This window comes from Eptesicus fuscus, chromosome 7 (genome assembly GCF_027574615.1).
Source record: "Eptesicus fuscus isolate TK198812 chromosome 7, DD_ASM_mEF_20220401, whole genome shotgun sequence".
NCBI lineage: Eukaryota > Metazoa > Chordata > Mammalia > Chiroptera > Vespertilionidae > Eptesicus > Eptesicus fuscus.
Window position 1 is genome coordinate 65,553,252 of NC_072479.1, and position 25,937 is coordinate 65,579,188.

A 25,937-nucleotide genomic window follows, 5' to 3' on the forward strand; every position below is an offset into this window, starting at 1 on the left:
CCCTGAACCACACGGGACGTGAAAGGGATTCCTACAATCCTGTTGTTTGTGAGGAAAACTAATGCCTTTTTTAATGTAAGTTTTTTTTTTTCAGAGAAATATTATTTGACCCATAACTTAAACAAAGTAACAAATTAGTAAGACGTTTTGAACGAGATATGTTATAATGGGGTTCAACATACTAATAATCTACAATGGAAAGTTTTCTAGGGAACCTCTGAATTCAGGGGAAATTTTTAAAGAATAAAATATGACAATAATAAGCACTACTTTATGAATTATGCATAATGTTTTAAGTTTATTTTGTTTCTTATGCGTAATGATAGTAATTATGTAATGTATTACTGAATGCTCACTAAGTATTAATTTTTCATTGGGTATTTTTTTAATTACTTTATTGATTAAGGTATCACATATTTGTCCTCATCCCCCCCATTCCCATCCCAAACCCCTCCCCACGCATGCCCCCACTCCCCTGGTGTCCGTGATCACTGGTTAGGCTCATATGCAAGCACACAAGTCCTTTGGTTGATCTATCTCCCTTATCCCCACCCTCCCCTACCTTCCCTCTGAGGTCTGACAGTCTGATTGATGCTGTTCTTGTTCTTCAGTCTATGTTGTTCATCATTTCCCCTAGATGAGTGAGCTCATTTGATACTAGAAATACACTTATAAGAACCGAAAATGAGACAAGCAATAATGTTTATGCTGAGAGGCAAATGAGTCAGTCTATAGTGAGTTTCTTTCTGGGCCAAGAGTTCTTTTGAGTCCCAATTTCTATGTCAAACAGTTCCTTATGTGTACATAACAGCAATGATATTTCAGTTCTGGATGGTGGACAAATGGTAGTAATGCAGGTCTGACCCTCTCTGGTTTGGTCCTGGGCAACCTGCAGTGACTCACAGCTGCTGGCTGCTAGTATGGCAAGGCATCGTCAGTGTCTTCCATCTCTGGACTGTTTCTCTTCTGACTTCATGTCTGGAGCACTCCTGTCAATTCCTCTCTGTTGCAGGAATCCACATGGTCTCGGAGTTGTTTTCTGAAAATATACAAACATATTCTCGACCAAAAGTTAATAAAGGAATCTTTTCTATAAATTTGACTTGCGATCCTTTTTCATTTTTTGCCCAAACGATTTTCCTTTGGCTTGTTTTGACACCATGTATGTTTTACATGGGTGTCTTGCTGTTAGCATTACAAATGAAAGTTAATTTTCTAAAGTAAAAATTTTCTAGATGTAATTTACTTACAAGATATTTACTTACAAGAAGAATATCCTTGTAATTTACTTACAAGAAGAATATCCTTACATGATATTCTTCTACTATCCCCCCTTTTTTGGTTTAAATATTAGGAGGCTTTTGGAAATTTCATGCTGTAATCTTGATAGCTTTTAAATTTTAATTTTTTGCACTAAAATGTGACTGCTTTAGGTTCATTACATGTTATGCAATTTTACCATGAGATGAACTACCAATAAAAATTTTATTTAACACTTTAGGAACAGCTTTTTTGTCCAGTACAATTGATTTTTCTAGAATATTCGCTTATTACAATTAGCCAATTTAAATTAGCCTGAAAACTTGACTACTATTTTACTGTCAAATTTAATACTCTAACAACCATCTTATTTTACCCTGTAAATATTAGTGGAAAGGATTGTTTGCCTTCTTGAGTAGGCCCTGAGCATTCCTGGTTCTAGGCTGGGTTTAGATATCAAAAACCCCAGTTCCCTGCATCATGGGTACGAGACATCTCCATCAAGTCTTGTTGCAGTGAGAGGGCATCTGCTGTCGGTCACATTGGGTATTTTTTAGAAATTTTATTTTTATTGATTAGAAAAGATAAAATGTTTTCTCCTAATTTTAGGTGAGTAGATTCTAAAACAGTATGCCCTTTATTTATTCTCAAAGAACTACACCAGAGGCCCGGTGCACAAAATTCATGCATGGGAGGAGGGGTGTCCCTCAGCCTGGCCTGCACCCTCTCCAATCCAGGACCCCTCGCAATCTGGGACCACTGGCTCCTAACTGCTCGCCTGCCTGCCTGCCTGATCGCCCCAACCTCTCTGCCGGCCTGCCTGATTGCCCCTAACCACTCTGCCTGCCTGATGCCCCTAACTGCTCCCCTGCCTACCTGATTACCCCTAACCACTCTGCCTGCCAGCCTGATCGCCTCTAACCACTCTCCCCTGCCAGCCCGATCACCCCTAACCACCTCTGCCTGCTGGCCCAATCGCCCCTAACCACTCTCCCCTGCTGGCCTGATCACCCCTAACTGATCCCCTGCTGGCCTGATCACCCCATAACTGCTCCCCTGCCAGCCTGATCGCCCCTAAACGCCTCTGCCTCAGCCCCCGCCACCATGGCTTTGTCTAGCTGATGTCTAGAAGGATGTCCGGAAGATGCCCGATCTAATTAGCATATTACCCTTTTATTAGTATAGATGTTAAGCCACCATTTCACATACAAACCACTGCTACTGATAACATATATCCTATGTTGAATGCTTAATATGTGCCAAGTAGAATTCCAAACACTTTAAATGTATTTTCCAATTTAATCCTCCTAAGAACTCAAGGATGCCCATATTACAGATGAAGAAACCAAGTCACAGAGATGCTAAATAACCTACATGTTTTATGGCTATAATATTAGATGATCTTTAAGTTTATGCAGAGTCTGTCTAAATAACATATCTTACTTAAATTATAGGAGTTAGCTTGGGCTTTATCTTCCTACTCTCTTTTTCTAATATATTTTTTAAATGATTATCAAGGGAATTAATAGAATGAACATCAATAGAATGCCAGATGCTAATACGTAGATGTTATAATAATGTTGCCTTAGCTGGTTTGGCTCAGTGGATAGAGCATTGGCTCGTGGATTGAAGGGTCCCAGGTTCGATTCCGGCCAAGGGCGTATGCCCAGGTTGAGGGCTTGATCCCCAGTGGGGGGTGTGCAATCAGTGATGGTTCTCTCTCATCATTGATGTTTCTATCTCTCTCTCACTCTCTGAAATCAATAAAAATATATTTTAAAAGAAGATTAAAGATTAATTTGGCATACTGTGAAAGCTTATCAACCAAAAATTCCAGTGTAAATGAAAAAATACTTAGTTACCCCAATACAATCTTACTGGACTGGTCTTTTAAAACCCACGTTTTACTTTCCATAGCTAATTCTAAGGTCAGAATTCTAAGGATGGACCTGAATGTTTTATGGCTGCAGTACTGGATCATGATCTCAGTATGAGCTGTTTTTGCATTTGTCTTAAACTGTTAAAAGCCCATGATAATTGGTTTTTAAATTCCTTGCTCACAAAGACATCTATATTTTGTGTTCTATGTACTATAAATAATAGTTTAGCCTGGAAAATGTCAAGCCTCTTTTTATATACTAGTAGAATCTCTGCCTCCTTTTAAGTAGGAAAAAAAACAACACATGTTTTTGCATTCCTTCACTTAGTTCTCCTCTGATACACCCAAACATGTAGCTGTAGATAATGCATACCCTCTCCACCATACTGTTTGAAATTCAAGAATCAAATTGCAGAAACGCATGTACATCAAATTTATGAACTGTGTTTGTCTTTTAAAAATCCTTTGAAAAAAATCTTTACTTGAATAGACTACAGAGATAATGATTCATGCCATAATTTTATCTCATGAAAGGATAGCAAATCTCTTTTGGCTAACATCCCAGCCAAACACTAAATGTGACGTAAATCTAGATGAAACATAGCTATCAGATTATGTACTCATTTTAAGTTTCTTAAATGTATACCCAAGTACTGTATTTGATCACCTGTAGCCACCAATTACAGAGAAGACTGAAAATAAAACCACTCTTATGGTTTTAAGTCCTAAGTAGTCAACCACTTTTTGCTACAGTTCTGGGAGATGCAATTATTATATCAAACACTACATAGTTTTTGCTTTATCATTCAGTTATCTGTTTCAGTATCTAGCATAGCTTTTCTTTAATAGTAATAGTAGCAAAATGAAAAATAAAGCTACAATTTGAGAACCTACTATGTGCCACATATATTACATACATCCTTGTCAATTGTCTTCATAGTCCTGGAAGACAGATGTTGACCATAGGCAAAGGTCGTACTCTTTGTTCTAGTCTTTTGAGCTCTGACTCAGTTCACAAGGAGAAGAGAAAGAACCATTGATGTGAAAGAGAAACATCAATTGGTTGCCTCCCATACGTGCCCTGACCAGGGACCCAACCACAAACTAGGTATGTGCCTTGACCAGGAATTGAACCAGCAATCCTTTTGTTGTATGGGACGACACTCCAACCAACTAAGTCATTCAGTCAGGACCACAAGGGAAGTTTTTATAGTTTGGTTTGGTTTAAGGAACACTTAGTAGTCGTGACTAGTGACTTGATGTGTGACCATTTACCAAATGTCCTACCAAGACTGGGATAGCATTAAGAGCTCAGGGCTAGTGCTACACTGTCAAAACCAAACCAGCTCTTTCCCTACTCCATTCTGTGCCTATGAGGTTATGGCAGTCAGGCTTAGGACTTGGCAGAAGCCTAAACCACACCGCTTTTTCTGCTCTCCCTTTGTCTCTTTTTTTTCCCAGGTGACAAAATCAAGCTCAGTATCTTGTCCTGGCACAAGAAGGTCTGGGGTGGATAGCTCAATGTTCAGGGAATTATTTTTCTCTCGTGATTTGTCCTTTGTTCTCTAGCTCTGCCATGTGTCATTTTCATACCACTGAAACGGCAAATTTCAAGACTTGAATGTGTGAATAGGGTATAGGGTCGGAAGGAGAGAAAATACTTGCCCACTGGTTTGCTTTGACTATTGGTTTCTATGGCCACTAGCTTAAAGAAGTGGAATTTTAGCCTTTTTCTGGTCCAGCTCTCTGGCGTTTTATGTTAACATTTGGAGCCAAAGATCTAGCTAACAATGAAGTATTCTTTTGTATTGTTAAGCTCCTGTTGTGCATCTAGCTCCCTCAATACCAACACAAAGAGAAGGAGGAAAAGGCCCAAGATCAAATTCAGATTTTGCCAGCTAAATTCCATCCAGCACCATGCTGATACTAATCCATTATTATAATGTTAATAAGCTATACTAACAAACAACTGTACTTTGTGCTAGGCTGTGTTCCAAATGATTTAATCCCTACAACAAACATATTGCCTCTGCAATGAAATAATTCAATAAAAGTTGAACAGCACTATATTCTGAGTGTTGGAAGTAAAGAAGGAGTTAAAATATATGAAAAGGCAACTTGTAGGAGTGCAAGCCTCCTTAGTGCTGGTATGAACAATTAGTTCTCAGCTGAGACTCAATCTGAAAATTATAGGTATCACTTGGTTCACATATAATGCCATTAATTGCTTGAGGAAAAAATATTGAAGTTTTTCTTATTTACATTTCTATCAGTTAATGGGTTATCATTCTGTGTTCACTTTTGTGGAATAATAACTCCAAATTATTTCTAAAATTATTATTTACCTTGTAATGAAGCACTTTCTCCCATGGACACTCAGCATTCTGGATATAAATGGAAAGGATGGAAACTGAGAAAAGAAATATTACTTTCTAGCTTTCCCCATCACAAGATTTTTACTCATAGATCATAATTCAAGAATGTCAGCCAACTTCAACTAAAAGCCTACAAATAAAATTATTTTAGAGGATGGGAGATCATAGGGTCTGATAAGCCAGTTACACTATTCTAATATAGTTCCCCATATCTTGTGTTGCACGATAAATCTAAGTCTCTACAGATTATTATGGAAGTGCTAAAAAAATAAAAGACAGCCAAAAGTTGAAACCAGATACAGAGGAAGGTCAATGAGACATAGTAAAATAAAGCAAAAGTAGAATCAGAGATTGGCCAAGGATAGAAATCAAGTTGCCCAAATGACACAGTAAAAACTAGTGGGCATAAATAGAAAAAGGCAGAGACCTAAAATTTACTTAAGATTTACATCTGCTTGGGCTGAAAGAATGAAATCAAGGGACACACACACACACACACACACACACACACACACGCACCACACACACACGCACATACACACACACCTTTGTGGAATCCAGCAAAGATGTGCTGTAGCAGCCACTGTTTTGGAACATAAAGCCTTGTAGAAGTTCCTCCATTGGCTTTGAAGGCTTTGAAGGCTCAGGCTCTCAACCTGGCATTTGACAGATGCTAAGGTCAGACTCCCCTGGGTCAGGTAGCTTGGTTTTGTTTCCTTCTGTCTCTTAAGTGCATTCAGGTGGTTGTGAAAGGCACTGAGCCAGAAAGCGGGAGAATTATCTCTGCTAATGAGACACAACTCAAGGCACACCAGCATTAAATCAGCAGAGCCCTACTCGTATCATGTTACTAAGACCAAGAATTGACCCTTTGGCAAAGGTTCTGCCAGTTGGCTCTTTCTAAATGGGGAAAAACATTTATCCTCATTCTTGGGATCATTGGGATTATTGGCTCTGACTTCAGATAAGCAGGATAAATAAACCCCAGCTCAAATGGAAGCTTCTATTGCATTCCTCCATGCCAGATTCTCACAGCGTATTCTAACTGAGAATTTCTAATGGATTACATACATTTTCTTAGTTGCTTTTCTCATGTGTATTTACCTTTACCTATGCATGGTCTAATGGACACCTCTTACGAGTGTTGTCGTTTAATGTGTTTTCTAATGACTAAATGTTTGCCCTATTTCGGCAGTGATAATGAGCACACTTAGCAGATAGCACGTCCGGTGGATTTAGTTTTTGCTTTTGTTTAGGAAAACAGTCAAATAGCTTATGAACAAGTCCCTTTTTTAAAATCAGTAATGTAATTATTTAAATAACAGTCCTACTTAAGTTGCCTTAAATGGGGACAGGAGAGATAAGGTATCCATATGCCCGGCTAATTTCACATGATCTCTTTACTAAAAATTATGGCATAGGGAATTACAAACTTTAAGATGTTTCTAGACTTCTCTCTTATGGTTCTTTGCATTCCCCTACACCTACCATCTATGCTTGAGATTGCAATGATAGTAAAGTAGGATAAGAAAGGACTAGGAGTGAAGTGTAAGAAAAAGGAATGAATAAGAGAGGAGGCCCTTATATTTGGTTCAGATTTAAGTACTGGATTATTGATTTGCAAATAGGCTAGTTCCCTTATGTAGACAATATATGCAAAGCTGACATATAATTTTTTTAATTGCTATATATAACTATACCTCACTTGTCTAAAAGTCATTTATCCAACAACCTCTCATCTTAGGAAATAAGGGGGGAAAGCTTATGATAAACCAAATGAGACATTATAATGTTTTTACACTAATGCCCATGAACTTTGCCCAGAAGGCAGCCCTTTGAATTTTCAGTCAGTCCCTATTTCCCCCGGCCTATAGCTGCATAGGAGCAACAGATTAGAAAGAAAGACAAAGCAGGTGTCTTGGTAGTGGACAGCTGCAAAATGAGGGAAGTGATAGAAAAAAATGTAAAAGCAGATTGAAGACCTTAAAAATGTTAGGCATCTGAGTACATCTATTATATATGACAAACAAATCTACACATAGGAATGATGGAATACCTGTTATGTTATACTGAGGTGTTTAGGTAAGTAATTAGAAGTCATTGAGGACCTTTAAGTGGTTAATCTCAGATTTACATATTAGTTTTAATCAGCCAGACAAGAAATATTTAGCAAGAACCCCACTACCTGGGTTAGCTGGGATCACAGAAGTCAACAAGTTATGGTCCCTGTCCTCATGGGGTTCACAATGTGGAGAAGAAAGTATATAAAGTGTCAAAGGTTCTAGGTCAGGCAGAGGAATGACTGAAATGCAAAAAATATTAAAGGGGTGAAAGCGATAAGACTTAGATGTGGAATGTGGATGTGGAGGTGACAGAAAGTCAAGATTCTCCCATGTGGACAGTGGGGTAGATTTTGATGTTGGTAACTAGGATATGAAAAGCAAGAGGGAAAATATATTTGGGGGAAAGGATGAGTTCACGTTTGAGGTGCTTATGGGATAGCCAGAAATACAGCTTGGAAATTCCAAAGAAAATTATTTGGCATTATCATTGTGAGGCTTAATTTTGTGTGTCAACTTGACTGGGCTAAGGGATGCCCAGATTGCTGGTAGAACATTATTTCTGAGGGTGTCTGTGAAGATGCTTCTGGAAGAGATGAGCATTTGAATCACTAGACTGAGTAAAGAAGATTTGCCCTCACTAATGTGGGTGGGCATCCTCTAATCCTCAAGGGCCTAAATAGAACAGAAGGCACAGGAAGGGCAAACTCTCTCTCTCTCTCTCTCTCTCTCTCTTAAGCCTGGACCATACATCCCCTCCTGCCCTCAGAAATTGGAAGCTTCTGGTTTGCAGGTTTTTCGACTCCAAGACTTAACACCAGTGGCCCCCGTGTTCTCAGGCCTTTGGTGTCAGACTGGCTTTTCTGGTTCTCCAAATTCCAGGTGGTATATCATAGCATATCTCAGCCTCCATAATCATGTGAGCCACTCCCCATAATAATTCTCTTCATATATATCTCTGTTGGTTCTGTTTCTCTGGAGAACCCTGACTAATACAGCTATGTATATGTGATGATAAAAACTGTAGGTGAAGATGCGAATACTGCACATAGAGCAAGAAGAAGATAAAGTACAGGAATTTATGCAACATCTACATTTAAAATATGAATACAAAATATCAATAGATGAAGAGGAGCATAGATGAGCCTGACCCTTTTAATAGTAAAACAATAGTTTTTTCTGAAAACTCTCAAGTAGACTTCCATTTATATCGCATTGGCTAAAACTATGTCAAATGACCACTCCTGGCATTAATGGAGCCTGAAAAATCAAAATTGTTTGATGTGAGGCACATTGATGTTCCCAAGTAAAATTGGTGTTAGTGAAGAAGAAGAGGTAATAGATTTTGCATCGGTAATAAGAGCATCTATAATAATAAAAGCCTAAGCGACCATTGCAACCAAATGGACGACCCAACAGGCTGCATGGGGCGACCAGGCTGGCAGGGGGTTTAGTGAGGGGCGACCAAACAACTGAGCAGAAGGCTGCATGGGGCTACCAGGCTGGAGGGGAGGCAGTTGGGGGCGACCAGGCCAGCGGGGGGGGGGGGAGGAGGCAGTGAGGGGTGACCAGGCTGGCAGAGGGGGTCAGTGAGGGGTGACCAGGCTGGAGGGGGGGCGACCAGGCCGGCAGGAGGGGCAGTAAGGGGTGACCAGGCCAGCGGGGGTGGGGGGGCAGTTAGGGGTGATGAGGCTGGTGGGAGGGCAGTTGGGGGCGACTAGGCCGGCAGGGGGAGGGCAGTTGGGGGTGACCAGGCCAGAAGGGGCAGCAGTTAGGGGCCATAAGGCAGGCAGGCAGGTGAGCAGTTAGGAGCCAGTGGTCCTGGATTGTGAGAGGGATCCCGGATTGGAGAGGGTGTGGGCTGGGCTGAGGGGGACCCCCCCCCCATGCACGAATTTTGTGTACCGGGCCTCTAGTTTATTATAATCTCATATGGTTCTGGAAGTTACCCAAGGAGGTTTTACAAAAACATCAACACCATAGCAAAGTTTTTAAAAAGCACTAGAAATAAAACAAAAGAGAAATAAGAATAAGATTATAAAACAGAGATGGAAGTGGAGTTTATTCACAAAATTGGCCCTAAACTATCTAGAAGTCAATTCAAACAGGAAAACACTTTAAAGAAAACTCAGTGTCCTTGAGAAAGGGTTTTTTGTTTGGTTGGCTGGTTGTTGGGGGGAGCACTCCAAAAGGCATAATAAAAAGAACTAGGGTGGGTGGGCAAACACCAGAGGGAGAGTGACTTATTAGGGAATAAGTACAAAGCAGTAGAATGACAGCAATACTTTAAAAGACTGGATAGAGTATAAGTGTTGGTGGAGGAGGGAGACTGTGATTTGCAATTGTGAGAGTGATTGAGGATGACAGAGAGTAGAAGCCTTTTAGGATTAATTGGCTTGGAGGTTCAAAATGGCCCCGAGCTAAAACCTCAAATGGTGTCAGACCTGATGAAGCTAATGTCTATGCTTCTGTCAAGAATCTTTAGCCTTTGCTGGCATTCTAAATAGAACAGTGCATGGTATGTGCTGGGAGCTCCTGGAGAGAGATCCGGCGGCGAGAGGAGAGTGACATTGTCCCTAAAGTGTTCTCTCGCTGAGAGTGACAGAGAGGGAAGGAGGCAGGAAGATATGTCAGTTCTAGGAATGTCATCTCCCTATGTAGTTTGGGGCCCAATGTGACTTGGAGGCTACAGTTTCCACTTCAGGAAACTTTAAACTCTGTCCAGTATCCAAGTAGTACCTGTATCCCCAAAGCTGTTTCTCCCCAAACCAGAGTGAGTAGGCACTTGGCGCCGCTCCATACGTGGTGAGAAGTGTTGTTGCACCTAAGACATGATTATCTTTTTTATTCATTTACCTGTGGTGTGTGTGTGTGTGTGTGTGTGTGTGTGTGTGTGTGTGTGTGTGCTTTTAAATATATATTTTATTGATTTCAGAGAGGAAGGGAGAGGAAAGAGAGAAATAGAAACATCAACGATGAGAGAGAATCATTGATCAGCTGCCTCCTGCACACCCCCCACTGGGGATCAAGCCCACAACCTGGGCATGTGCCCTGACCTGGAATCCAACCATGACCTCCTGGTTCATAGGTTAATGTTCAACAACTGAGCCATGCCACTGAGCTTGTATGTTTTTTGTTTCTTAAGTCAGCAAAAGATTCTAAATGAGTAAGTGCCTTGTTTTAAAAATTCCTAGGATCTATTACAATCCTAGATAAATAATAATAAATAAACATGGCTTAATAAATGCACATTTAGTTCTTTGTAGTTTTTATATCCTTTACTTGCTTTTCATAGAATTTAAAAAACAGTATCATGGTAAATTCTTATGAAGCCAAAAAATGGCTTATTATAGAAACTATTAAATTTTTAAAAGCCTGGTAGGAAAGCTGTTTCCAGAGCTAAGGAATTTGAAATGTCAGGTTTTCTTTTTGCAAACATATAAAATTTAAAAATTGTAAGTTCACATTCTGAATATATTCTGACATTAGAATTTTAGTAAGCAAATAATGATGCTATAAACATATCATGGCTCTACTAGTAGTGTAAGTACAAGGAGATGTTAGAAATTCTTCATTGAAGTATATGTCCTCTCAGTAAGTTCTTCCTGAATGTCCCGACTAGTCACACTATTGTCCATTGATATCTAAAGTCAATTTCCTCCTTTTCTAGAGATTCCTCACAAATCTGACCATCCTATAAATAAAGAGGTAATATGCAAATTGAACCTCACACCCTTGCACAAGATGGCCACCCCCATGTGGTCAAAGATGGCCGGCAGGAGAGCATAGTTGTGGGCAATCAGGCCAGCAGGGGTGGGCAGTTAGAGGCAATCAGGCCAGCAGGGGAGGGCAGTTAGGGGCAACCAGGCCAGCAGGGGAGGGCAGTTGGGAGGGACCAGGCCTGCAAGGGAGGGCAGTTGGGGGCTATCAAGCCTTCAGGGGAGGGCAGTTAGGGGTGACCAAGCCGGCAGAGGAGGGAAGTTGGGGGCGACCAGGCCTGCAGGGGAGGGCATTTAGGGGCAAACAGCCTGGCAGGGGAGCAGTTAGGCATCAATCAGGCTGGCAGGGGAGTGGTTACGGGGTGATCAGGCTGGCAGGCAGAAGCAGTTAGGGGCAATCAGGAAGGCAGGCAGGCGAGCAGTTGGGATCCAGCAGTCCTGGATTGTGAGAGGGATGTCCGAATGCCCGTTTAGGCCCGATCCCAGTGGGGGATTCGGACATTCGGACATCCCTCAAGGGGTCGCAGATTGGAGAGGGTGCAGGCTGGGCTGAGGGACAGCCCCCCCCCCGCACGAATTTTGTGCACCGGGCCTCTAGTGTGTGTGTATACACACACACACACACACACACACACACACACACACACACACACATACTGAGTGGCTAGATTATTATGCATTCAGAGATCATAATAATCTGGTCACTCAGTGTATAATCTTGATAAATACCTGATACTTTATATTAAAACTAGAGGCCCAATGCATGAAAATTCGTGCAAGAGTAGGCCTTCCTTCCCCCACCTGCTGGCACTGGCTTCCCTCTGGCACCCTGAACCTGGGCTGGCTTCCCTCCTCTGGCCACCTGCAGGCACCTGGGACCCAGGCTGGCTTCCCTCTGGCCCCGGCTTTGTCAGGAAGGACATCTGGAATGACGTCCGGAAGATGTCCGGTCTAATTAGCTTATTACCCTTTTATTATTATATATTTGCTCAAAAGGAATCATAGACCTAATGTAAAGCTTTAAAATATTAGAAGAACTCATAGGAGAAATCTTTGTGCTATTGGGTTAGGTAAAGAGTTCTTAGATATGAAATCAAAATCATAAAATGGAAAAAAATCTTAAATGGAAAAATTGATACAATGACTTCACCAAAATAAAATATTTTCCTCTTTCAAAAGCCCCAGAGAAAATGAAATGGCAAGCAACAGACCGGAGGAAAATATTTGCAAATAATATATCTGTAAACAGAATACACAGACACCTCTTTAAATTCAATAATTAGATACACTGGCATATTATTCAGCCATAAAAAGGAATGCAATTTTGATAAATGATACAATATATGAACTTTGAAACGTTATAGTTAGGGAAATAAGTCAGACACAGAAGGACAAATATTGCATAATTCCACTTATATGAGGTACATAGAATAGAAAAATTAATAGAGACAGAAATTAGAATATAGGTTACTGGGGAATAAAGAAAAGGGCAATATTAGTGTTTGATGGGTACAGAGTTTTTGTTGGGAATGATGAAAAGTTTTGGGTATCTATAGTGATAATGGTTACACAACATTGTAAATATATTTAACTAGAGGCCCGATGCACGAAATTCGTGCACCTGTGGGGCCTCACCCCTCAGCCCCCCAATATTCATGTATTTATGTATATGCATATATATATATATTGTCAATCCTCACCTGAGGACATTTTTCATTGATTTTTTAGAGTAGAAGGGAAGGCGAGAGGCAGAGAGAAACATGGATGTGAGAAAAACACATCAATTGGTTTTCTCCTGCACATGCCCCGACTTGATCGGGTGAAACAGCACCACCGCCGACAGGGCCGACTGCTGGAGGCCCGCTGGGGCTCAGGCGTTGAGTGTACGGCAACTTTCTGTTTCTGCTCCCACTTTTGGCAGAGGTCCCGCTTGTAGCGACCAATTTCTGTCTTGATCTTCTTGTCCTCCTGTCCTGACTGTCCCACAAACTGCTTCTTCTTCCCGTCCCACTGGAGCCGCTGCCGGCCCCTGGTCAGGTTCTGGGCCTCGTCCCCCATCAAGTCCAGGACAGCACCGGCCACCTGCTGCTCAAAGGCGCCCCTGTCCCCTCCAACACTCAGGCACGTTCACTGTCGAAGTCCTTGGTCTGATAGGGGACATAGGAATCCTGGTCCTGCGGCAGGGCCTCCCTTCCGCCTCTTGGCTCCCGGCTCAGGTAATGCTTGCTGCTGTTTGGGCCCATGACCTCTGTGAAGACGCCTTCCATGCTCTCCCCTCCTCCGCCTCCTCCGCCTCCTCCTCCTCTTTCCCAGGCTGCTCAGCCTGCCGAGGTGGGCCGCTCGGGGATGGGCCAGCCAGGCCCTCCTGCCGCTCCTGCCGCCCTGCTGGAAGCTGGCGATGGCCTTGCAGTCCTTCTGCCTCTTGGCTGCTCAGGTCCCGGCTGGAGGCGTTGATCTCAAAGATGGTTGCGCCAGCGGTACTGCTTGATGCTGTCCACCAGCCTCAGCCACTGCAGCTCCTCCTCCTGGAAGCTCGAGCTGAAGAGGGGGTGCAGGCCCAGCCCCGCGAGGTCCAGCTCCTTGGCCTGCTTCATGGACTCTGGCGAGGGCGCCGGCCACAAGCGCACCTACTGCTGCTGGGCGTTGTCGGCCACGCAGCCCAGGCCCAGCAGCTCCAGGGCCGCCTCCAGGGTGTTCCTCAGGCCGCAGTCCTCCTCTTCTGTCTACCATGCTCTGTGGCACCCGGCCCAGCACGCTGTCCACCCCAACCGCACCTGAGGGCTCCTCGTGGGGGCGGGCGAGGGTGAAGGCATGGCCCAGGAACAGGTGCAGGTCCAGCAGGTAGGGGACCTCATCTGGGGCCACCAAGCAGTAGGTTGTACCACTTCCCCTAGCCCAGGCCACATGACCCATGAGGTGCAGGAAGAGCTTGCCCTTGGCGGGGAAGCTGAAGTTGATGATATTGTCCAGCAGCAGGATGTCCAGGCCCCGGCCCGACAGGTCAGTCACGATGAGGGTGGAGCACTTGCTGTAGGTGAACTTGGCCAGGTTGATCTTGCAGCCATCTGATCCAGGGCACTGTAGATGTGGGGGCAGCCCACCCGCTGGAGCGGCCTGGGGGAGGCAGATGCTCAATGCCTGAGCCCAGGGTGGGGTGGGGGTGGGGGGCAATGGGGGTGGGGCTGCGGGGGGGGGAGAGTCTATGGGGGATTGCGGGGGGAGGGGAGGGTCAATGGGGGAGGATGGGCGGTTGGCCACAGCAGTGCGCATCATAGCGACTGGTGGTTCTGCTGTTTGGTTGATTTGCATATTAACCTTTTATTATATAAGATACTACTATATTTACAAATGGTTAAAAAGTTAAATATGTATATTTTACTATAATTTTTAAAACTTTAATAAGAAGAAAACATCCAAAATTTTTAAATGAGTGAAGTTTTGAACAAACACATCACAAAAGAAAATTATAGGAATGGCTAATAAGACCATGAAAGAAATGCTCACATTGTTTGTCATAAGAAAATGCAAATTGAAACCACAATGAGATGCTGATACATACTCACATGAATGGCAATAATAATAATAAAAAAGGCTGACAATATTAAGTGTTGTAGGAGTATAGAACTTTCATACATAGCTGGTAGGAATGCAAAATGGTACAGCAACATTAGGAAGAAGTTTGGCAGTTTCATAAAAATTTAAACATAAAATACCATGTGACTTAATAATTCTAGTCTTAAGTACGCAAGAGAAATAAGAAAGTATATTCACACAAAACCCTGTATACAAATGTTTATAGCAGTGTTATTTCATAATCACCAAAACTTGAAAACAACTCTTATGTCTTTATCTAATGAAATATATGTTTATAATGAAACTAGTAGCCCTGCGCACAAATCCGTGCACCAGTAGCTCACCAGTAGCTCGCTGCTGCCCTCCAGTAGCTCTCCACCCGCTGCCCTGCCCTCCTGTAGCTCCCCAATCCCCTCTCCCCAAAACCCCCCTCATAGCTTGCTGCCCTGCCCCCTCCTGTAGCTCTCCGCCACCCACTTGTAGCTCACTGCCCTACTCTCCTGCTGATCTGTAATCCGGTTGTTACATAGTCGGTCGTTACGCTTCATGGTTTAACGAGCATTTGCGTATTACATCTTTATTATATAGGATTCCACTCAGCAATAGAAAGGAACAAACTATTGATACAAGCAACAACATTGATGAATCTCCAAATGCATTGTTCTAAGTGAAAGAAGCCACACTCTAAAGGCTACACACATCCATCTGTATGTTCCACTTGTATGGCATTTTGGAAAAGGCAACTGTAGGGTGAAGAACAGATCAGTAGTTGCCAGGAGTCAGAGGTTGGGAGAAGGGTTAACTGCAAAGGGACTGCATGGGGGAACTTTTTTGGATGATGCAACTGTTCTACATCTTGACTACTTAAGTGGTTACATTTATTAGTAAAACTCATAGAAGAAAGGATTTTTACTGTATTAAATTAGAATATAAATTTTAAAAACAATCACATATATGATATGAAAGTCTAGTCAATAATAATCCTGGAGAGCTATTGAGGTGCTTAGCGAAACTATGACTGTGTGATCAAGAAGCATATTTTTTTTTAAAATACCAAGAGGCCTAGCTGGTTTGGCTCAGTGGATAGAGCATCGGGCTGTGGACTGAAGAGTCCCAGGTTCAATTCCAGTCAAGGGCACATGCCTGGGCTCTAACCCCAATAGGGGTGTGCAGGAGGCAGCCAATCAATGATTCTCCCTCATCATTGATGTTTCTAGCTCTCTCGCTCTCCATTTCTCTCTGAAAACAATAAATATATTATGTGTGTGTGTGTGTGTGTGTGTGTGTGTGTATGTGTGTGTGTGTGTGTGTGTGTATAAAAGCCTAATATGCAAATTTTCCCCACAGGAGTTCGACCGGGAGACCAATCACTCACTATGATGTGTGCTGACCACCAGGGGGTGGCACAGAATGAAAGGAGGCCCCAGCCAGCAGCTGGAAGCTGGGGAAGGGAGGCCCTGGCCAGCAGCCGGAAGGCCCCAATCGGCCCTGATCGCTGGCCAGGCCTAGGGACCCTACCCATGCACTATTTTCATGCACTGGGCCTCTAGTATATATATATATATATATATACCAAGAAGGATGCTGCAGAGTATGTGAAGAAATGAGCTAATGTTATAAACATTATGCCAGGCATGATAATGTATTTTTGCACTATTTTGCACCAGAAATTGTCTTTCAAATATGCATTGGTAAATGAATCATTATATTACTTCACAGATAGACACAAGCGATATGTTAAAGAATGCTATAAAATTAACCACTACACGATATACTAAGAGCCATAATAATAGATGAACAAATTTTGCCAACAGCTAAGTCATTCCACTATCTGATAAAAGTAAAAAGTTAGTGGAAAAAATGTCTTGCTATTGAAAACATCGGAGAAATTCATCCGGTTTGGGCAGCATGGGGGTGTGTGCTTCTGGCAGAGTAACTGGAAGCAAATGTGGAAACTCAAAACCATCAAAGTAAAGCCGCTTATCCTCCTAACAACTGGCATGACTTCATATACATGAAATCTAACTTGGACATCTTATCCCGTAGAAACTCTTTGATGTCAGTTTAGGATCAATGACTTCTACTAGTATATACTTGCTAAATAACCAGAAGTTTCCATCTCCATTATTATAAAGCTCTTCTGCTAAATAAGTTAAGACCAGATTGATTTTTTAAATGGTCACATCTTGCATTTATAAAATGTGTGGAGAACTTTTACATATATACATTTCCTCATTTAAACTTAAAATTTATGCTTGGATTTGGAAGGATTCTTAGAAACTTCCAAACCTATAAAATTCTGTTATTTCAAATTAGTTCAGAAGTTTTATAGCAATTGAGTCATAAAAATACATATAATTATAAACATTTCAATTTATTTTGATCCTTTATTCCCCATAATAACAAGAAATTGTAGGATTTCTAGAAACCTACAGTTTAAGCAGCTGCCACCAACAGTGAGTGGTATTTGAGCTACAGATCTGATTCAAGTAGCAAGTAAGACTCCACCTCTCTCTCAGACCACACCATACCAAACATCATCTTGTCACATGGATAGAAAGCTAGAGGTTTCTAATTTTATACCTGAGATATTTTTAGTACAATCCTTTCATTTAACAAGTGAGAAAATTGAGGACCCAAGAAGCTAAGTGATAAATACTTTGATAAATATTTAGATACAAAAATGTAGATTAAAAAAATAGTTCCAGAGTAGAACCAAGCCAATTCAAATATATTACAACTTCCAGCTGATTCTATACCTCTCTCATTATTTTTTAAAAAACCTAGAATAGCCCTGGCTGGTTTGGCTCAGTGGATAGAACATCCGCCTGTGGTCTATAGGGTCACATGTTTGATTCTGGCCAAGGACACGTGCTTGGGTTTCGGGCTCGATCCCCAGTAGGGGGTGTACAGGAGGCAGCCAATCAATGATTCTCTCTCATTATTGATGTTTCTATCTCTCTCTCCCTCTCCCTTCCTCTCTGAAATCAACAAAAATAAATATTTTTTAAAAACCTAGAATAGAAATAAGTATAATTATATGTAAACTTCTATTTGTCTGGAAGGCAAAAACTCCGGGCAGAAGGAATCCTGGAGGTTGGGCTGGTTGCCCCTTGGGAGGACTCAGTGGGTTCCAGGATGATGGGCTACCTGCAAACCCACTAAGCTAGGGTTTTCAAGTCTCACTGGTGTTCAGAGTAAGAAGGAACAGCTGGTAAAAGCAAATGTTTATATAGAGCTTACAGTATTCCAGTTATATAGTACTTTATGTATATCATTCCGCAATAGTTGCATGAGGCATTATTATCATTATCACTTTACAGATAAGGAAACTGAGGTCCAAAAAAATTAAAAAACTTTTCTGAAGTTATGCAGGGAGTAAGCTGTAGAGCTAAGATTAGAAACCATCCGTCTGGCTCTAAGCATTCTGTTGAGCTACCTCCGAAAAACAGCTAGGTCTTCGACATTACCTACAAGTGCTAAGCATTGTTTCCAAGGGCTCTAAACCTCATAACAACCCCATAAGTACATGCTATTAATAGCCTCATTTCATGGATGTGAAAGCTGAGGCACAGGTTAAGTAATGTGTCCAAGGTAGCGCAGCTAGTAAATTGCAGAGCCTGAATTTGAATCCGGACAATTTGGCCTCAGATAATGCCCTTAACCATTGGTTAAGCAAACAGTCTTGTTTTTCTTGTTGGCATAATTTATTCATATTAAAAATTAAAAGTATACTTAACCTGAGAAATGTCAAGTAATATATAACTGTTTCGTGTATTACTGAAAAATCTGTTTTGTGTGTTACTGAAATAAGATGTGTTTGCTTCTAGAATGTAATGTACTAATGAAATATATTATTTAAATGGCAATGTGTTTGCTGCAAGAAATCCTTGTAGAAATTGCTGGAGTTATATTTATATTACTGCAAAAACTGATGCTAGTTCAATCATTTTCCTATGAAGATACATATGACAACAGATTGAAATTTCTCCTTAAACATCTGTTTCCGAGATCATGTCTCAGGGAAATATTATTTTCACTACTGAGAAATATGGCATTGCAGCTGTGTTTGTGCTCTTGGCAGAAAGACTTTGGGTACTTACATTTTTTTTCAGATATGTTACAGTAGATTTTTCTGGGTCAAACATTAATATAAAAACGATTCAAATACATTTGACTTTTCTAGGGGTTCTAAGTGTAGCTACAGTATTTATATTTTGTACTGGAGTTCATAAAGTTTTCTTAGTATGGGGTTGGGGATGAAATCTTTACAGCTGTGGAGTTTATTGCATGAAGAAACCGTCAGCAGTGACTCTTCCTCTCAGTCCACATCGAAGGCCCTATAAAGCGTTTTGTGTAACTGGCTGGTTGAGGAGGAAAAACCTAGGACTGGTTTACAAATGGTTCTGCATAATATCCCGGCACCAAGGAGAGGTGGCCAATTGCATCATTACAGTCCCGATGAGAGGTGGCCCCGGAGGCCGTTACTGGAGGGAAATTCTCCTAATGAGCATAGTTTGGAGCAACACATTTGCTAGTCCACCTTGTCTGGACTGAAACATATCACAAGTATGGATCTGCAGGGATCCATAGGCACTTGCTAACATTTGGGCTGGGTGGTAAGGAACTCAGGAAGGACAAGATGGGAAAACTGATACAAAAACGTCTGGGGACAGAAGTACGTGATGGGCCTCTCCGAATGGGCACACAGTGTAGAGACATTTTTGTTCCATGCAGATACTCACCAAAGCCATCATCTGAAGAGGAGGCTTTCGGTAATCAGGTGGACAAAATGGCAGCCTCCTATTGCCCACCAGCCCTTGTTCCCAGCCACCCTCGTGTGGATGCTGAGTGTCAAAGGAGTCACTGTGGCAGTTACTGGGTCACTGTCAGCCCCAAACCCACCCTCTATTCTATACTCGCTTTGTGATGCTGGAGCTGGACTCCTCTGGACTCTGGGGCCACATTTCAGCTTTGTTAGCTGGCCACAGCTGGCTCTGCCAACAGGGGATGCCAGGAGGAGACTGAAAGGCAAGAGGAAGAAGGAACTTGCTCCCTCCACCTCCCCCATCAGCTTCTTGTTGCCGTTTCCTTGTCTTCCAGTCCACTTCCTGCTCCTCTGAGCATCACTCCAGCAGCAGCAGTTCCTTTCTTTGGTAGGAGCTGAATCCACTTTGCAGTTTCCCCAGCATTTTCAGTACCAGCCTCACCTGACCCTGTCAGAGACACCAGCATTAGTGGGTCAGTGGCTCTTCTGCGGAGCTGGGCTCAAGCCTTAAAACATCTTCCAACTCCCTTTTTCAAATTCACCTCTTTTTAAAAATATATTTTTATTGATTTCAGAGAGGAAGGGAGAGGGATATATATATATATACATAGATAATATATATATATATATCAATGATGAGAGAGAATCATTGATCGGCTGCCTCCTGCATGTCCCACACTGGGGATAGAGCCAGCAACCCGGGCATGTGCCCTGATCAGGAATCAAGCTGTTCATAGGTTGACACTCAACCACTGAGCCAAGCCGGCTGGGCCAACTTCATCTCCTATTAATGCATCTAGTGTCCCCATCACACTCCTTTCTGGATTTGGGGAAGGTGGCTAAGACAACACGTAGAAATGGGAGGCTATCCTGAAGCTAGCACTGGGTTGGTTTGGAGTAAAGAGGAAATGCAGGCGGCATAGTGCCCTGATGGGTGGGTCCTTACAGTAAAGGCCAGACCATGTAATGACATACAGAACTGCTAGGAAGCAGTAGGATATAGGAAAAGAGGGAATTGTAGAGTAGAGGGAACAAAAGGTCAGGCGCTGACAGTGTAGTAACAGGTTATACTGTATTGAAATGAAATTGAGACTTACAAGCCACCTTAATATTTTGGTGTGTTTCCTTCTGACCTTTTTTAATGCTTTTTATTCAGTTTGGTCATTATTGTATATTCAATTTTATCTTCTGCATCTGTCACTTAACATTACAACATAAACATTGCCTCTTCTTATAACATGAACATAGTCTTGTGTGTGTGTGTGTGTGTGTGTGTGTGTGTGTGTGTGTTTAAATTTGGGCAAGAAAGCAAAAGAGAATATACTAGTAAAGATAACATGCAGCCCTAGCTGGTTTGGCTCAGTGGATAAAGCATTAGCCTGTGGACTGATGGGTCCCGGTTTTCATTCCTGGTCAGGGCACATGCCCGGGTTGCTGGCTTGATCCCCCGTAGGGGGTGTGCAGGAAGCAGCTGATCAATAATTCTCTCTCATCATTGATGTTTCTATCTCTCTCTCCCTCTTCCTTCCTCTCTGAAATAAATAAAAATATATTAGAAAAAAAGATAATATGCAGTGCAACAAACAGTGCTCATCCTACATTTATTTATTTTTTGAGCCAGTGCCATATTATTTTATTTTTAATTGAAGTACAATTGGCATAACATTGTTAGTTTTAGGTGTTTAACGTAATGATTTGATACTTGTATATCTGCAAAATTATCACCACACTATGTCTCATTAACATCCATCACCATACATAGTTACAGAATTCTTTTCTTGTGATGAGAACTTTTAAGATCTACTATCAGCAATTTTCAAATATGCAATAGAGTGTTATTATCACCATGCTGTACATTACATCCCATGACATTTATTTGATAACTGGAAGTTTGCACCCTTTACCTATTTTTCAGCCCCTCCCCCACCTCTGGCAACCACCAATCTATTCTCTGTATCTATAAGCTTGTTCTGTTTTTGTTTTAGTTTTCACAGATAAGTGAGATCATATGGTATTTGTCTTTCTGTCTGAATTATTTCATTTAACATAATGCCCTCAAGGTTCATCCATGTTGTCGCAACTGGTGAGACTTTATTCTTTCGTATGGTTGAATAATATTCCATTATATATATTTAAATAATTTCTTCATTCATTCATCAATGAACACTTAATTTGTTTCCATATCTTGGCTACTGTAAATAATGCTGCAATGAACATGGGGGTGTATATTCTTTGAGTTAGTGTTTTCATTTTCTTTGGATAAACACCCAAAGTGGAATTGCTGGATGGCATTATAGTTCTATTTTTAGTTTTTTGAGGAACCTCCATACTGTTTTAGTGATGCACCAATTTACATTCCCACCAACAGTGCACAAGGGTTCCTTTTTCTTCACAACTTGACCAACACCTGTTATTTCTTATCTTTTTTGTAAGAGCCATCCTAACAGGTGTGATGTGATATCTCACTGTGGTTTTAATTTGCATTTCCCTTATAAATAATGATGTTGAGCATCTTTTCATGTACTTGTGGCCATCTGTATGTGTTCCTTGAAAAAATGTCTATTGAGGTTCTCAACATCATTTTTAGTGACTGATTAAAATCCCATTTTTTGTTAGATCATTATTTATTTAACTATTCCTCTTCTGGTGGGCTTTCAGGTTATTTTCAATATTTATTAAAATAACTGCAATGACTGTCTTTGTGCAAAAGCTTTTTTTTTTTTTTGTTAATCCTCACCCTGGGATATTTTTCCTTTGATTTTTATTTTATTTTATTTTATTTATTTTATTTTATTTTATTTTATTTTTAGAGAGAGAGTGGAATGCAGGGGGAGAGACAGAGAGAGGGAAGCATCGATGTGAGAGAGACACATCCATTAGCTGCCACAGGGATAGAGCCTGCAACAGAGGTATATGCCCTTGACTAGAATAAAACCTAGGACCCTTCAGTCTGCAAGCCAACACTCTTATCTACTGAGCAAAACTGGCTAGGGTGCATAAGCTTTAAATTTTTTTTTTTAATTTCAGAGAGGAAGGAGATGAAGAGATAGAAACATTAATGATGAAAGAGAATCATTGATAGGCTGCCTCCCCCAAGCCTCCTACTGGGATCAAGCCTGAACCCCAGCATGTGCCCTGACCAGAATCTATCCTTGACCTCCTGGTTCATAGGTCAATGCTCAACCATTGAGCCACACTGGCTGGATGAGCAAAAGCTTTTTATGCACTTCAGGTTGTATCCTTAGTATATATTCCCCAAAGTGGAACTGCTGTGTCAGAGAATATGTATGTTTTTAATCTTAATATTTTCATTCTTAATTTGCCCTCAAATTCTTACAAGTGAACATCCTTTTTCCATAATAATCCTGTAATCTAAAAAGCACTGAAAATTGAAAGCATCTTCATATTTTACCTGACTTGTAATCATGTAGTAGTAAAACCTGTGTAGGATTGATAGAAAGTGATTTATAGACTTTATTTTTCAACGTAGTATGAATATGTATGTTTTGCATAAATATTAATGCATTTGATTATGGGATACTGCTTCAGAACCCACTCAGAGAGTTGGGTAATTATATTTGTAACATACTGCGTTTTGAAAAACCCAAAATATCTTACTTTAAAACTGTATCCAGGCTTAAGGGTTTGAGATGAGGATTGTGAACCTGTACTAGTAATGTTCCAAGAATGTACTGGATATGTTAATTTTAAAAATCTTTGCTGAAATTTTTGTCCTGGTATTATGGGCTGAATTCATGCTGAAGTCCTAACTACCAGTACCTCAGAATGTGACTGTATTTGGTGACAGTCTTCAAAGAGGTAATTAAAGCAAAATGAGGTCATTAGGATAGGACCTAATCCAAAATGACTGGTGTCCTTAAAAGAAGATATTAGGGCACATTCACACAGAGGGAAGACTTCCTAAAGGCACAGAGAGAAGGCAGCCATCTATAAACCAAGGAGAGAGGCCTCAGAAGAGACCAGGCCTGTGGATAATCTAGCCTCCAAAATTGTAAAATAAATTTCTGTTGTTAGGTTACTCAGCGACTGTGGGTATTTTGTTTTGGCACCCTAGAAACCAATGCAATGGTAACATACAGCTTTTATAATCAACAAAGTACCTCCATTTTGCAAAAACAATGTACCAACCAACTAAACTAAACCACGCCTCCCCTCCCAAATCAAGCTTTTAAAAATATGATTGGTTTTATAATTGTTGCCATTACTTTCACAAGTAGACCACAATTCTTGTCCGTTTCCTGGAAGATCCAGCCAGTTGAGGAATTTAAAAAAAAAAAATCACAATGTCTTAGGCTTGAAGGGACCTTAGTTGATACAACAGTTTTAACTCCTTTATTTTACAGATGGAAAAAAAGAAGTCGCTAGCCTAAGTTTAACCATTGCATTGCTGAGAGATTGAAGACAAGGCCTTAGATCTTGTCTGCTTTGGTCAATCCTCCTCCTCCGGGTTTCTGCGCTTCTGAATCAAGGTCTGAGTCTCAAGAAGTGACACTTGCAAGAATTACAGATGATGCAGTGAGTTCAGAGATTGCTGTAAATGGGATGATATGATTAATCAGAAAGCACGGCTGGTGAACACCTAATAGGAAATCTGAGCTCTAATCCCGACCTGTTCATGAAAGAAAAACCACTTAACCAGGGCTCTAAGTTCCTTGTCTTTCAAATGAAGGGATAGGCTAGTTGAGGAGAACATTTGCATAGTACTTGGAGTTCTTTAAAATGTGCATTTGTGTAGAGAGAGTTACAAAGTGCCTGGCATATAGTGCTAAAAAAGGTTAGTTATTTTATTATTAATCACACAACCCCATAAATAGAGATGCCATTTTGCAGATGTAAAAGCTAAGAATTACAGAAATTAACCACACAATTTTCCAAGGTCTCAACAGGGAAAGTAGGCCGAGACTGGGACTTCTATTTCCTTTGTAGTACACTAAAGCCCATTTAGGTGTAAGGTTATTATTTTACAATAATTTAGACTTGCTGTGAATCTAGAAAGATGTAGAAACAGTACGGTCAAAGAGAAGAGGGAAATGTTTTATGCAGAAGTAAGCTATGTATGTGAAGGAAGGGTTTGGGAAGATAATGAATTTCCTCTGCAGTCTTTACCACGAGGCAGCCTTTCTGATGGGGAATGGGGTGGGAGGCAGGGAGAAGGTGTGGGGGTCCTAATGCCAGACTAAGTAGCCTCAGGAAAAACCTTGATCAGAGTAACGGCCCATTACTAGCATTTTATTACTTATCTGGTTGTGGATTATTAAATAGATTGGGGAATTGGGGCTGGAGGTTCAGGGACGAGTTAGATGGCTGTTGTTACAGTCTAGTACTGAAGCACACACAAGAAGAGGGCATCCAGTAGGTTGAGATAAAATTAATGAGACCCTGGGAGGAAGGTCTTCTGTTTTTAGTCAAGAGATGGTGTGCAGGCACATGTAAACCCGTTATTTTTGTTTATTTTTTAAAGTATATTTTTATTGATTTCAGAGAGGAAGAGAGGAGAGAGAGAAACATCAATGATGAGACAGAGTCATCCATCGGCTCCCTCCTGCACGACCGGAGCCCACAACCCAGGCATGTGCCCTTGACTAGAATCGATTTCGGGACCCTTCAGCCCGCAGGTCCAAGCTCTATCCACTGAGCCAAACCGTTATTTTTTTAAAAAAGGACTAATGAGCACTTTAAACATATTTTTTAAAGCTACTGTAGAGGCCTGGGAAGCCAAAGGAGCGCATTTGTAATTAAAACCAGGGTTAGATTCCTGGCTGTTATCTTCCAATTATGCAATGCAGAGGAAGTCATCCACCCTCTGGTGAGCCTCGGTTTCATTTCCTCTGAGTTAAACGCGAAATTCCCTCCTTGGTAAACCAGTCCGTGTTTTAAGGCCCCAGCAAATAGCGCTCAAGGTTGGCTCCCGTCTCCCCCCAGGCATCCTTCGGGCTGGGTCCGAGTAGCCCAGGGCGGCCGAGACTGGGAAAGCGGTTCTCCCGCAGGTACCCCCCCCTCCCCACTCCTCCCCCCTCCCCGCCCCCGACCTGGGGCTGACCTCCAGGCACCGGCCCCAGCTCCGACCCAGCTTCCCGGGAGGACAGAGCATCCCCCCGCCAGCCCGCGGGACGGAGAGAGGCTCGGAAGCGCGCGGCGGCCCCAGCTCGCCCGGGATGCCTAGGGGAGGCGGGGAGAGCGGGCGAGCGGAGCGGGCGGGGCGGCGGCGCCCAGGCCGCAGCGTCACCCCCACGCCGCCCGCCTGCGAACTCGCCGCGGTGCTGGGCCGCGCTGGCCGCGTTT

The 25,937-nt window shown here is 41.8% G+C and overlaps 1 pseudogene; it reads right to left on the reverse strand.

The window, feature by feature from the left end:
• Window positions 1-11,196: 11,196 nt before the first annotated feature.
• LOC103285497 (ATP-dependent RNA helicase DDX54-like) lies at window positions 11,197-15,414 on the reverse strand (annotated as a pseudogene).
• Between the last annotated feature and the right edge of the window lie 10,523 nt (window positions 15,415-25,937).